The sequence below is a fragment of the Arachis hypogaea genome, chromosome 15 (assembly GCF_003086295.3).
Source record: "Arachis hypogaea cultivar Tifrunner chromosome 15, arahy.Tifrunner.gnm2.J5K5, whole genome shotgun sequence".
In the NCBI taxonomy this organism is placed as follows: domain Eukaryota; kingdom Viridiplantae; phylum Streptophyta; class Magnoliopsida; order Fabales; family Fabaceae; genus Arachis; species Arachis hypogaea.
The window spans coordinates 111,630,398-111,642,145 of NC_092050.1; the positions used below are offsets into that span (position 1 = coordinate 111,630,398).

Genomic DNA, 11,748 nt, shown 5'->3' on the forward strand with positions numbered 1-11,748 from the left:
TCAGAATGGACCATCCTGGATATATTCTATGATGGTTTGTCTGAGTTATCAAAGATGTCATTGGACCATTCTACAGGTGGATCCATTCACCTAAAGAAAACGCATGCAGAAGCTCAGGAACTCATTGACATGGTTGCAAATAACCAGTTCATGTACACTTCTGAAAGGAATCCTGTGAGTAATGGGACGCCTCAGAGGAAGGGAGTTCTTGAAATTGATACTCTGAATGCCATATTGGCTCAGAACAAAATATTAACTCAGCAAGTCAATATGATCTCTCAGAGTCTGAATGGATTGAAGGAATCATCCAACAGTACTATAAAGGCATCTTCTGAAGAAGAAGCTTATGATTCTGAGAACCCTGCAATAGCAGAGGTAAATTACATGGGGGAACCCTATGAAAATACCTATGATCCCTCATGGAGAAATCATCCAAATTTCTCATGGAAGGATCAACAAAAGCCTCAACAAGGCTTTAATAATGGTGGAAGAAACAGGTTTAGCAATAGCAAGCCTTTTCCATCATCCACTCAGCAACAGACAGAGAATTCTGAGCAGAATCCATCTAGCTTAGCAAATATAGTCTCTGATCTATCTAAGGCCACTTTAAGTTTTATGAATGAAATAAGGTCTTCCATCAGAAATTTGGAGGCACAAGTGGGCCAGCTGAGTAAAAGAGTCACTGAAACCCCTCCTAGTACTCTCCCAAGCAATATAGAAGAGAATCCAAAAAGAGAGTGCAAGGCCATTGATTTGAGCATCATGGACGAACCCAGAGAGGAGGAGGAGGACGTGAATCCTAGTGAGGAAGACCTCCTGGGACGTTCAGTGACCAATAAGGAGTTTCCCTTTGAGGACCTGAAGGAATCTGAGGCTCATCTAGAGACCATAGAGATTCCATTAAACCTTCTTCTGCCCTTCATGAACTCTGATGAGTATTCTTCTTCTAAAGAGAATGAAGACGTTACTGAAGAGCAAGTTGCTAAGTACCTTGGTGCAATCATGAAGCTGAATGCCAAATTATTTGGTAATGAGCCTTGGGAAGATGAACCTCCCTTGCTCACCAATGAACTGAATGCATTGGATAGGCAGAAATTACCTCAAAAGAAACAGGATCCTGGCAAATTCTTAATACCCTGTAACATAGGCACCATGACCCTTGAGAAGACTCTGTGTGACCTGGGGTCAGGAATAAACTTAATGCCACTCTCTGTAATGGAGAAACTTGGGATCTTTGAGGTGCAAGCTGCCAGAATCTCATTAGAGATGGCAGATAACTCAAGAAAATAGGCTTATGGACAAGTAGAGGACGTGTTAGTAAAGGTTAAAGGCCTTTATATCCCTGCTGATTTCATAATCCTAGACACTGGGAAGGATGAGGATGAATCCATCATCCTTGGAAGACCCTTCCAAGCCACAGCAAGAGCTGTGATTGATGTGGACAGAGGATAATTGGTCCTTCAACTGAATGAGGACAACCTTATGTTTAAAACTCAAGGATCTCCTTCTGTAACCATGGAGAGGAAGCATGAAAAGCTTCTCTCACTGCAGAGTCAACCAAAGCCCCCACAGTCAAACTTTAAGTTTGGTGTTGGGAGGCCACAACCAAACTCTAAGTTTGGTGTTGAACCCCCACATTCAAACTCTAAGTTTGGTTTTGGGAGGTTCCAACCTTGCTCTGATTATCTGTGAGGCTCCATGAGAGCTCACTGTCAAGCTATTGACATTAAAGAAGCGCTTGTTGGGAGACAACCCAATGTTATTTAATTATATCTATTTTATTTTTATTTCGTATTTTATTAGGTTGATGATCATGTGGAGTCACAAAAACTACTGAAAAATAAAAAACAGAATGAAAAAACAGCATTAAAAATAGCACACCCTGGAGGGGGAGCATTTTAGCGTTTAAACGCCAGAAACAAGCATCTGTCTGGCGTTTAACGCCAGAACCAAGCACCAAGCTGGCGTTTAACGCCAGAAACAAGCATCTACCTGGCGTTAAATACCAGAAACAGGCTACATTTGGGCGTTTAATGCCAGAAACAAGCAGCAATCTTGCGTTAAACGCCAGGATTGCACAGCAAGGGCGTTTTACACGCCTAATTGGAGCAGGGATGTTAAGTCCTTGGCCCCACTGGATCTGTGGACCCCACAGAATCCCCACCTCTTCTTCTCTCCTCTTCACACCTTTTCATAACTCTCTTCCATAAATACCGTTCACCAATTACCTCATTCTCTCTTTCCCATCTCCTCTTCACCACTCTCCCCTCCCAAATCCACCCACACATGGCCGAACCACTCACCTCCCTCCATCTCCTCCATTTTCTTCTTCTTCTACTACCTTCTTCCTTCTTTTGCTCGAGGACGAGCAAACCTTTTAAGTTTGGTGTGGTAAAAGCATTGCTTTTTATTTTTTCGTAACCATTTATGGCACCTAAGGCCAGAGAAACCTCTAGAAAGAGGAAAGGGAAGGCAAAAGCTTCTACCTCTGAGTCATGGAAGATGGAGAGATTCATCCCAAAAGCTCATCACTAAGAAAAGGATGGAGCAAACAAGAGATCATGGACCTCAACAGGAGCATGAGGAAATTCCTCACCATGAAATCCCTGAGATGCCTCAAGGGATGCACTTCCCTCCACAAAATTATTGGGAGCAAATCAACACTTTACTAGGATAATTAAGTTCCAACATAGGACAACTAAGGGTGGAGCATCAAGAGCACTCCATCATCCTCCATGAAATTAGAAAAGATCAAAGAGCTATGAGGGAGGAGCAACAAAGACAAGGAAGAGACATAGAGGAGCTCAAGAGCACCATTGGTTCTTCAAGAAGAGGAAGACACCACCCTCACTAAGGTGGACTCATTCCTTAATCTCCTTGTTCTTATTTTTCTGTTTTTCGTTTACTATGCTTTTTGTTTATGTTTGTGTCTTGTTACATGATCATTAGTGTTTAAGTGTCTATGTCTTAAACCTATGAATGTCCTATGAATCCATCACCTCTCTTAAATGAAAAATGTTTTAATTACAAAAGAACAAGAAGTACATGGTTTCGAATTCATCCTTGAAATTAGTTTAATTATTTTGATGTGGTGACAATACTTTTTGTTCTCTAAATGAATGCTTGAACAGTGCATATGTCTTTTGAAATTGTGGTTTATGAATGTTAAATATGTTGGCTCTTGAAAGAATGATGAAAAAGGAGAAATGTTATTTGATAATCTGAAAAATCATAAAATTGATTCTTGAAGCAAGAAAAAGCAGTGAATACAAAAGCTTGCGAAAAAAAAAGAAACAAAAGAAAAGAAAAATGGCGAAAAAAAAGAGAGAAAGAAAAAGAGAAAAAGCCAAAAGCTCTTTAAACCAAAAGGCAAGAGAAAAAAGCCAATAACCCTTAAAACCAAAAGGAAAGGGTAATAGAAAGGATCCAAGGCTTTGAGCATCAGTGGATACGAGGGCCTAAGGGAATAAAATCCTGGCCTAAGTGGCTAAACCAAGCTGTCCCTAACCATGTGCTTGTGGCGTGAAGGTGTCAAGTGAAAACTTGAGACTAAGCGGTTAAAGTCAAGGTCCAAAGCAAAAAAAGAGTGTGCTTAAGAACCCTGGACACCTCTAATTGGGGACTTTAGCAAAGCTGAGTCACAATCTGAAAAGGTTCACCCAATTTTGTGTCTGTGGCATTTATGTATCCGGTGGTAATACTGGAAAACAAAGTGCTTAGGGCCACGGCCAAGACTCATAAAGTAGCTGTGTTCAAGAATCAACATACTGAACTAGGAGAATCAATAACACTATCTGAATTTTGAGTTCCTATAGATGCCAATCATTCTGAACCTCAATGGATAAAGCAAGATGCCAAAACTATTCAAGAGGCAAAAAGCTACAAGTCCCGCTCATCTGATTGGAGCTAAGTTTCATTGATATTTTGGAATTTATAGCATATTTTCTTCTTTTTATCCTATTTGATTTTCAGTTGCTTGGGGACAAGCAACAATTTAAGTTTGGTGTTGTGATGAGCGGATAATTTATACGCTTTTTGGCATTATTTTTACATAGTTTTCAGTATGATTTAGTTAGTTTTTAGTATATTTTTATTAGTTTTTAAATAAAAATCACATTTCTGGACTTTACTATGAGTTTGTTTGTTTTTATGTGATTTCAGGTATTTTCTGGGTGAAATTGAAGGACTTGAGCAAAAATCAGATTCAGAGGTTGAAGAAGGACTGCAGATGCTGTTGGATTCTGACCTTCCTGCACTCAAAGTGGATTTTTTGGAGCTACAAAACTCTAAATGGTGCGCTCTCAATTGCGTTAGAAAGTAGACATCCAGGGCTTTCCATCAATATATAATAGTTTATACTTTGCCCGAGTTTAGATGACGAAAACTGGCGTTCAACGCCAGTTCCATGTTGCATTCTGGAGTTAAACGCCAGAAACAGGTTGCAAAGTGGAGTTAACGCCAGAAACAGGTTACAAACTGGCGTTCAACTCCAAGAGAAGCCTCTACACGTGTAAAGCTCAATGCTCAGCCCAAGCACACACCAAGTTGGCCCCAGAAGTGGATTTCTGCATCATTTACTTATTTCTATAAACCCTAGTAACTAGTTTAGTATAAATAGGTCTTTTTACTATTGTATTTACATCTTTAGGATAATCTTTGGATTATCTTTTGATCCTTTGATCATGTTTAGGGGGCTGGCCATTCGGCCATGCCTGGACCTTGTTCTTTTGTATTTTCAACGGTAGAGTTTCTACACACCATAGATTAAGGTGTGGAGCTCTGCTGTTCCTCACAGATTAATGCAAAGTACTATTGTTTTTCTATTCAATTCAAGCTTATTCCTATTGTAAGATATCCATTCGCACACAAGAACATGATGAATGTGATGATTATGTGACGCTCATCATCATTCTCACTTATGAACGCGTGCCTGACAAACACTTCCGTTCTACATGCAAACAAGCTAGAATGAGTATTTCTTAGGTATCTAATACAGGGGACCGAGTCCGAGATATTAGAATCTTCGTGGTATAAGTTAGAACCCATGGATGGCCATTCTTGAGGTCCAAAAAGTCTAAACCTTGTCTGTGGTATTCCGAGTAGGATCTGGGAAGGGATGGCTGTGACGAGCTTCAAACTTGCGAGTGCTGGGCGTAGTGACAGACGCAAAAGGATAGTAAATCCTATTCCAGCATGATCGAGAACTGACAGATGATTAGCCATGCAGTGACAGCGCATTGGACCATTTTCACAGAGAGGACGGGATGTAGCCATTGACAATGGTGATGCCCAACATACAGCTTGCCATGGAAAGGAGTAGGAATGATTGGATGAAGACAGCAGGAAAGCAGAGGTTCAGGAGGAACGAAAGCATCTCTATACGCTTATCTGAAATTCTCACCAATGAATTACATAAGTATCTCTATCCTATTTATATTTCAATCATATTTTAATTATCAATTCACCATAACCATTTGAATCTGCCTGACTGAGATTTACAAGGTGACCATAGCTTGCTTCAAGCCGACAATCTCCGTGGGATCGACCCTTACTCACGTAAGGTTTATTACTTGGACGACCCAGTGCACTTGCTGGTTAGTTGTGCGAAGTTGTGACAAAGTGCTATTCACGTTTGAGAGTACCAAGTCTTTGGCGCCATTGTTGATGTTCACAATTTTGTGCACCAACTACCGGTGCAGAAAAACGTTCAACTCTTTGGAAGGATTATACAGCATCAGCAAGAAAAGGTTAAAAGCTAAGAAGGAGGATCAAAGACTAAGCAAGAGGATACCAAAAGGTTGTATGGTTACTCAACTGTTTATATCTGATGTGATTTAGTTGAAAGTTTAATTGTTCTCCTTGTTGATAAGTTTACCCTTATCTACACTCTGTTGATTTATTGTCCTGTTATCATTCAAATAAATGATCTAGTATAAGTAACTGCATCATCTTCATTCTACTTAAATATATGTCTGGTTCCCCTGCATCAATAAGAGAAAAATGTTGAAACATGAAGTAAATGTCCAATGTGGTAGGAATGATAATAAAGTTTAGTAGTGGTATATATGTTTGATTACTAAAGTAATCTCACTAATAAAGGATAAAGGCTAGGATGTTCCTTTATAGTGGGAACTAGGCTGCTGCTTGTGAACTCTTGACTAATAAGTATCCTTGAAAAAGAAGGAGCAAGAAAAGGAAAGGAAGAAAAGCTAAGAATTGGCAACAAAAATGAAAGAAACAAATAAAAATGCCTGTGATGCTATTGTATTAGGATCTGCTTGGATTAGTAGGTTCTGAAAAGTATTTTCAAACTTGGTAACTTAGATTAACTAATTCGGGATTACCAACCGAAAATCCACAATCAAGAGCAACCTGATTACAAAGCATTTAATAACCCAAAGAGGTGTTGGACATCAATATCTTAGGATGAATTGTGAGCTAAGTGTCTGGGGTGGAGATATGTTGACTGAAAAACAAAGCTAAAAAAAGTTGCTGCAACAAATAACACCTAGCATTGAACAAAAGTGTAAGCTTCTCAGCAGAAAAACAAAAGAAAATCAAAACACCAAGGATGGATGAATAACAAGGTTCACAGCAGCAACTTTGGTTATCTTTTAAAGGGACATTTCAAGCCCGAAATCTAATAAAAGAAGAGCTTCAATTGCATCTGCATAAAACCCCATGAACCAAATTCAATTACTTTCTAAATAAGGACATATATGCTTCTCTGATTTCCTTCATTTCTTCTCATGTTTTAGTACTTTCTTGGGGACAAGGAAGATTTAAGTTTGGTGTTGTGATGACAAGTCATCTTATGCTAGTTTCACAAGCATTTTTCATTTGTTTTATTAGGTTTTATGCACTTTCTTGCACAATAAGTAAGCAGTTGGAGTGGAATTTCATGATTATTGAGATTCAATCAAACATCATTTATTTTATACAAAATCATGAGCTTTATGCAAGAATTAAGTGATTATTATGATTGATGCAAGTTCTTGTGACTTTGGTGAGACTTTGATTGCTTGTTTGGTTGATTTTAGGTAAGAAAATGAAGAAATAAAGAAGCAATACAGTATAGCGTTGCGTTCAAATAATGAACGCCACGCTCACTTGCGACGTGCACGCGTATGGGACGCTCATGCGTCAGGGGCAAAACTCGAAGACCCACATGTACGCGTGCATGACGCGTACGCGTGGACGTGTGATGAGCGGATAATTTATACGCTTTTTGACATTGTTTTTAGTATATTTTTAGTAGGATCTAGTTACTTTTAGAGATGTTTTCATTAGTTTTTATGTTAAATTCACATTTCTGGACTTTACTATGAGTTTGTGTGTTTTTCTGTGATTTTAGGTATTTTCTGGCTGAAAATTGAGGAACTTGAGCAAAAATCAGATTCAGAGGTTGAAGAAGGACTGCTGATGCTGTTGGATTCTGACCTCCCTGCACTCAAAGTGGATTTTCTAGAGCTACAGAACTCGAAATGGCGCGCTTCCAATTGCGTTGGAAAGTAAACATCCAGGGCTTTCTAGCAATATATAATAGTCCATACTTTGGCCAAGAATAGACGACGTAAACTGGCATTCAACGCCAGCTTTCTGCCCAAATCTGGCGTCCAGCGCCAGAAAAGGAGCCAAAACCAGAGTTGAACACCCAAACTGGCACAAAAGCTGACGTTCAACTCCAAGAAGGACCTCTACACGTGCAACACTCAAGCTCAGCCCAAAGCACACACCAAGTGGGCCCCGAAAGTGGATTTATGCATCAATTACTTACTTCTGTAAACCCTAGTAGCTAGTTTATTATAAATAGGACATTTCACTATTGTATTTGACATCTTTTGATCATCTTTGAATCTTAGGAATCATCTTTGAACGCCTGGTTCTTAGATCATGGGGGCTGGCCATCTCGGCCATGCCTGGACTTTCACTTATGTATTTTCACGGTAGAGTTTCTACACTCCATAGATTAAGGTGTGGAGCTCTGCTGTTCCTCAAAGATTAATGCAAAGTACTACTGTTTTCTATTCAATTCATCTTATTTTGCTTCTAAGATATTCATTCGCACTTCAACCTGAATGTGATGAACGTGACAATCATCATCATTCCCTATGAACGCGTGCCTGACAACCACTTCCGTTCTACATTAGAATTGAATGAGTATCTCTTAGATCTCTTAACCAGAATCTTCGTGGTGTAAGCTAGAATGATGGCGGCATTCAAGAGAATCCGGAAAGTCTAAACCTTGTCTGTAGTATTCCGGGTAGGATTCAATGATTGAATGACTGTGACGAGCTTCAAACTCGCAATTGCTGGGCGTTAGTGACAGACGCAAAAGGATAGTAAATCCTATTCTAGCATGATCGAGAACCGACAGATGAATAGCCGTGTCGTGACAGGGTGCGTTGATCATTTTCACTGAGAGGATAAGATGAAGCCACTGACAAGGGTGATGCCTCCAGACGATTAGCCGTGCCGTGACAGGGCATTGGATCATTTTCCCGAGAGATGATCGAAAGTAGCCGTTGACAATGGTGATGTATCACATAAAGCTAGCCATGGAAAGGAGTAAGACTGACTGGATGAAGATAGCAGGAAAGCAGAGGTTCAGAGGAACGAAAAGCATCTCCATTCGCTTATCTGAAATTCCTACCAATGATTTACATAAGTACCTCTATCCCTATTTTATTATATCATTTTCAAAAACTCTATAACCATTTGATATCCGCCTGACTGAGATTTACAAGGTGACCATAGCTTGTTTCATACCGACAATCTCCGTGGGATTCGACCCTTACTCACGTAAGGTATTACTTGGACGACCCAGTGCACTTGCTGGTCAGTTACACGGAGTTGTGAACCGTGGTCTTGTGCATCCGTTTTTGGTGCCATTGCCAGGGAATCAATTTTGAACAACAATTCACAACCTAAGTAGCAATTTCGCATACCAAGTTTTTGGCGCCGTTGCCGGGGATTGTTCGAGTTTGGACAACTGACGGTTCATCTTCTTGCTCAGATTAGGTAATTTTCTTTTTGTTTTGTTTTCAAAAATTTCTCCTTTGTTTTCGAAAAAAAAATTTAATTAAAAATATTTTCAAAAATATACTTTTCTTCAGGATTTTTAAGAATGAATTCTAGTGTTTCATGAAACATGTTGAATCCTATCTGGCTGTAAAGCCATACCCAAACTGCTTTGGGATTGGTATTCAACTAATCACTCCAGTCCATGTAATTATATACTAAAGCTTGGCTGGCTATTAAGCCATGCCTGACCCTTTGATTGGAGCTTTAGAGCATAAGATTCCTGGAATTCATATTAAAAATTTTGGAATCCTTATTTTTCTTTTTCAAAATAATTTTTCGAAAAATATAAAATAAAAATCCAAAAAAATTTAGAAAATCACAAAAATCAAAAATATTTCATGTTTCTTGTTTAAGTCTTGAGCCATGTTATAAGTTTGGTGTCAATTGCATGTGCATCTTGCATTTTTCGAAAATTTCATGCATTCATAGTGTTCTTCATGATCTTCAAGTTGTTCTTGGTAAGTCTTCTTGTTTGATCTTGATGAGTTTTTGTTTTGTGTTGTTTAGTGTTTTTCATATGCATTCTTGAATTCTTAGTGTCTAGACATTAAAGAATTCTAAGTTTGGTGTCTTGCATGTTTTCTTTGCATTAAAAATTTTTCAAAAATATGTTCTTGGTGTTCATCTTGACATTCATAGTGTTCTTGGTGTTCATCTTGACATTCATAGCATTCTTGCATGCATTCATTGTTTTGATCTAAAAATTTCATGCATTGCATCATTTTAGTGTTTTTCTCTCTCATCATAAAATTCAAAAATCAAAAAAATATCTTTCCCTCTTTTCTCTCATCAAATTCGAAAATTGGATTTGACTTTTTCAAAAATTTTTAAAATCTAGTTGTTTTCTATGAGTCAAATCAAATTTTCAATTTAAAAATCTCATCTTTTTCAAAATCTTTTTCAAAAATCAAATCTTTTTTATTTTTCTTAGTTATTTTCGAAAATAACATCATCAATTAATGTTTTGATTCAAAAATTTCAAGTTTGTTACTTGCTTGTTAAGAAAGATTCAAACTTTGAGTTCTAGAATCATATCTTGTGATTTCTTGTGAATCAAGTCATTAATTGTGATTTTAAAAATCAAATCCTTTTCAAAAATATATCTTATCTTTTTCAAAATTTGATTTCAAAATATCTTTTTTAACTTCCTATCTTCTTATCTTTTCAAAATTGATTTTCAAAATTGTTTCAACTAACTAACTAACTTTTTGTTTGTTTTTTATCTTTTTCAAAACTACCTAACTAACTCTCTCTCTCTCTCTAATTTTCGAAAATATCTTCCCTCTTTTTCAAAAATTCTTTTTAATTAACTAATTATTTTAATTTTCGAAAAACCACTAACCTTTTTCAAAAATCACTAACGCTTTTTCAAAAATATTTTTTCGAAAATTCTTCTCTCTCATCTTATTCTATTTATTTATTCATCTACTAACATCTCATCTCACATCTCTGCCATCCTCACAGTTGTGTTTCTTCCATTATATTACATTCTTTGTCTCCCCCTCTTCTTCTATTCACACAGGGATCCCTATACTGTGGTATAAAGGATCCATATTATTATTATTATTATTTTTCTGTGCCCTCTTCTTTGTCATATGAGTAGGAGCAAGGATAAGAACATTCTTGTGGAAGCAGATCCAGAACCTGAAAGGACTCTGAAGAGAAAATTAAGAGAAGCTAAATTACAACAATCCAGAGAAAACTTTTCAGAAATTTTCGAACAGGAAGAGGAGATGGCAGCCGAAAATAATAATAATGTAAGGAAGATGCTTGGTGACTTTACTGCACCTAATTCCAATTTACATGGAAGAAGCATCTCTATTCCTGCCATTGGAGCAAACAACTTTGAGCTGAAACCTCAATTAGTTTCTCTGATGCAGCAGAACTGCAAGTTTCATGGACTTCCATCTGAAGATCCTTTTCAGTTCTTAACTGAATTCTTGCAGATATGTGATACTGTTAAGACTAATGGAGTAGATCTTGAAGTCTACAGGCTCATGCTTTTCCCTTTTGCTGTAAGAGACAGAGCTAGATTATGGTTGGATTCTCAACCCAAGGACAGCCTGAACTCTTGGGATAAGCTGGTCACGGCTTTCTTAGCCAAGTACTTTCCTCCTCAAAAGCTGAGCAAGCTTAGAGCTGATGTTCAAACCTTCAGACAGAAAGAAGGTGAATCCCTCTATGAAGCTTGGGAAAGATACAAACAGTTGACCAAAAAGTGTCCTTCTGACATGCTTTCAGAATGGACCATCCTGGATATATTCTATGATGGTTTATCTGAACTATCAAAGATGTCACTAGACACTTCTGCAGGTGGATCCATTCACCTAAAGAAAACGCCTGCAGAAGCTCAAGAACTCATTGACATGGTTGCTAATAACCAGTTCATGTACACTTCTGAAAGGAATCCTGTTAGTAATGGGACGCCTATGAAGAAGGGAGTTCTTGAAGTTGATACTCTGAATGCCATATTGACTCAGAACAAAATATTGACTCAGCAAGTCAATATGATCTCTCAGAGTCTGAATGGAATGCAAGCTGCATCCAACAGTACTCAAGAGGCTTCTTATGAAGAAGAAGCTTATGATCCTGAAAACCCTGCAATAGCAGAGGTAAATTATTTAGGTGAACCTTATGGAAACACCTATAACTCATCATGGAGAA

At 38.0% G+C, this 11,748-nt stretch overlaps 1 non-coding gene across 1 annotated transcript; it reads right to left on the bottom strand.

Annotated features, from left to right (window-relative positions):
- Window positions 1-11,213: 11,213 nt before the first annotated feature.
- Window positions 11,214-11,321, bottom strand: LOC112752523 (small nucleolar RNA R71). The gene has a single exon (XR_003176957.1). It is a non-coding gene; the product is annotated as a small nucleolar RNA R71 (small nucleolar RNA).
- Window positions 11,322-11,748: the final 427 nt, after the last annotated feature.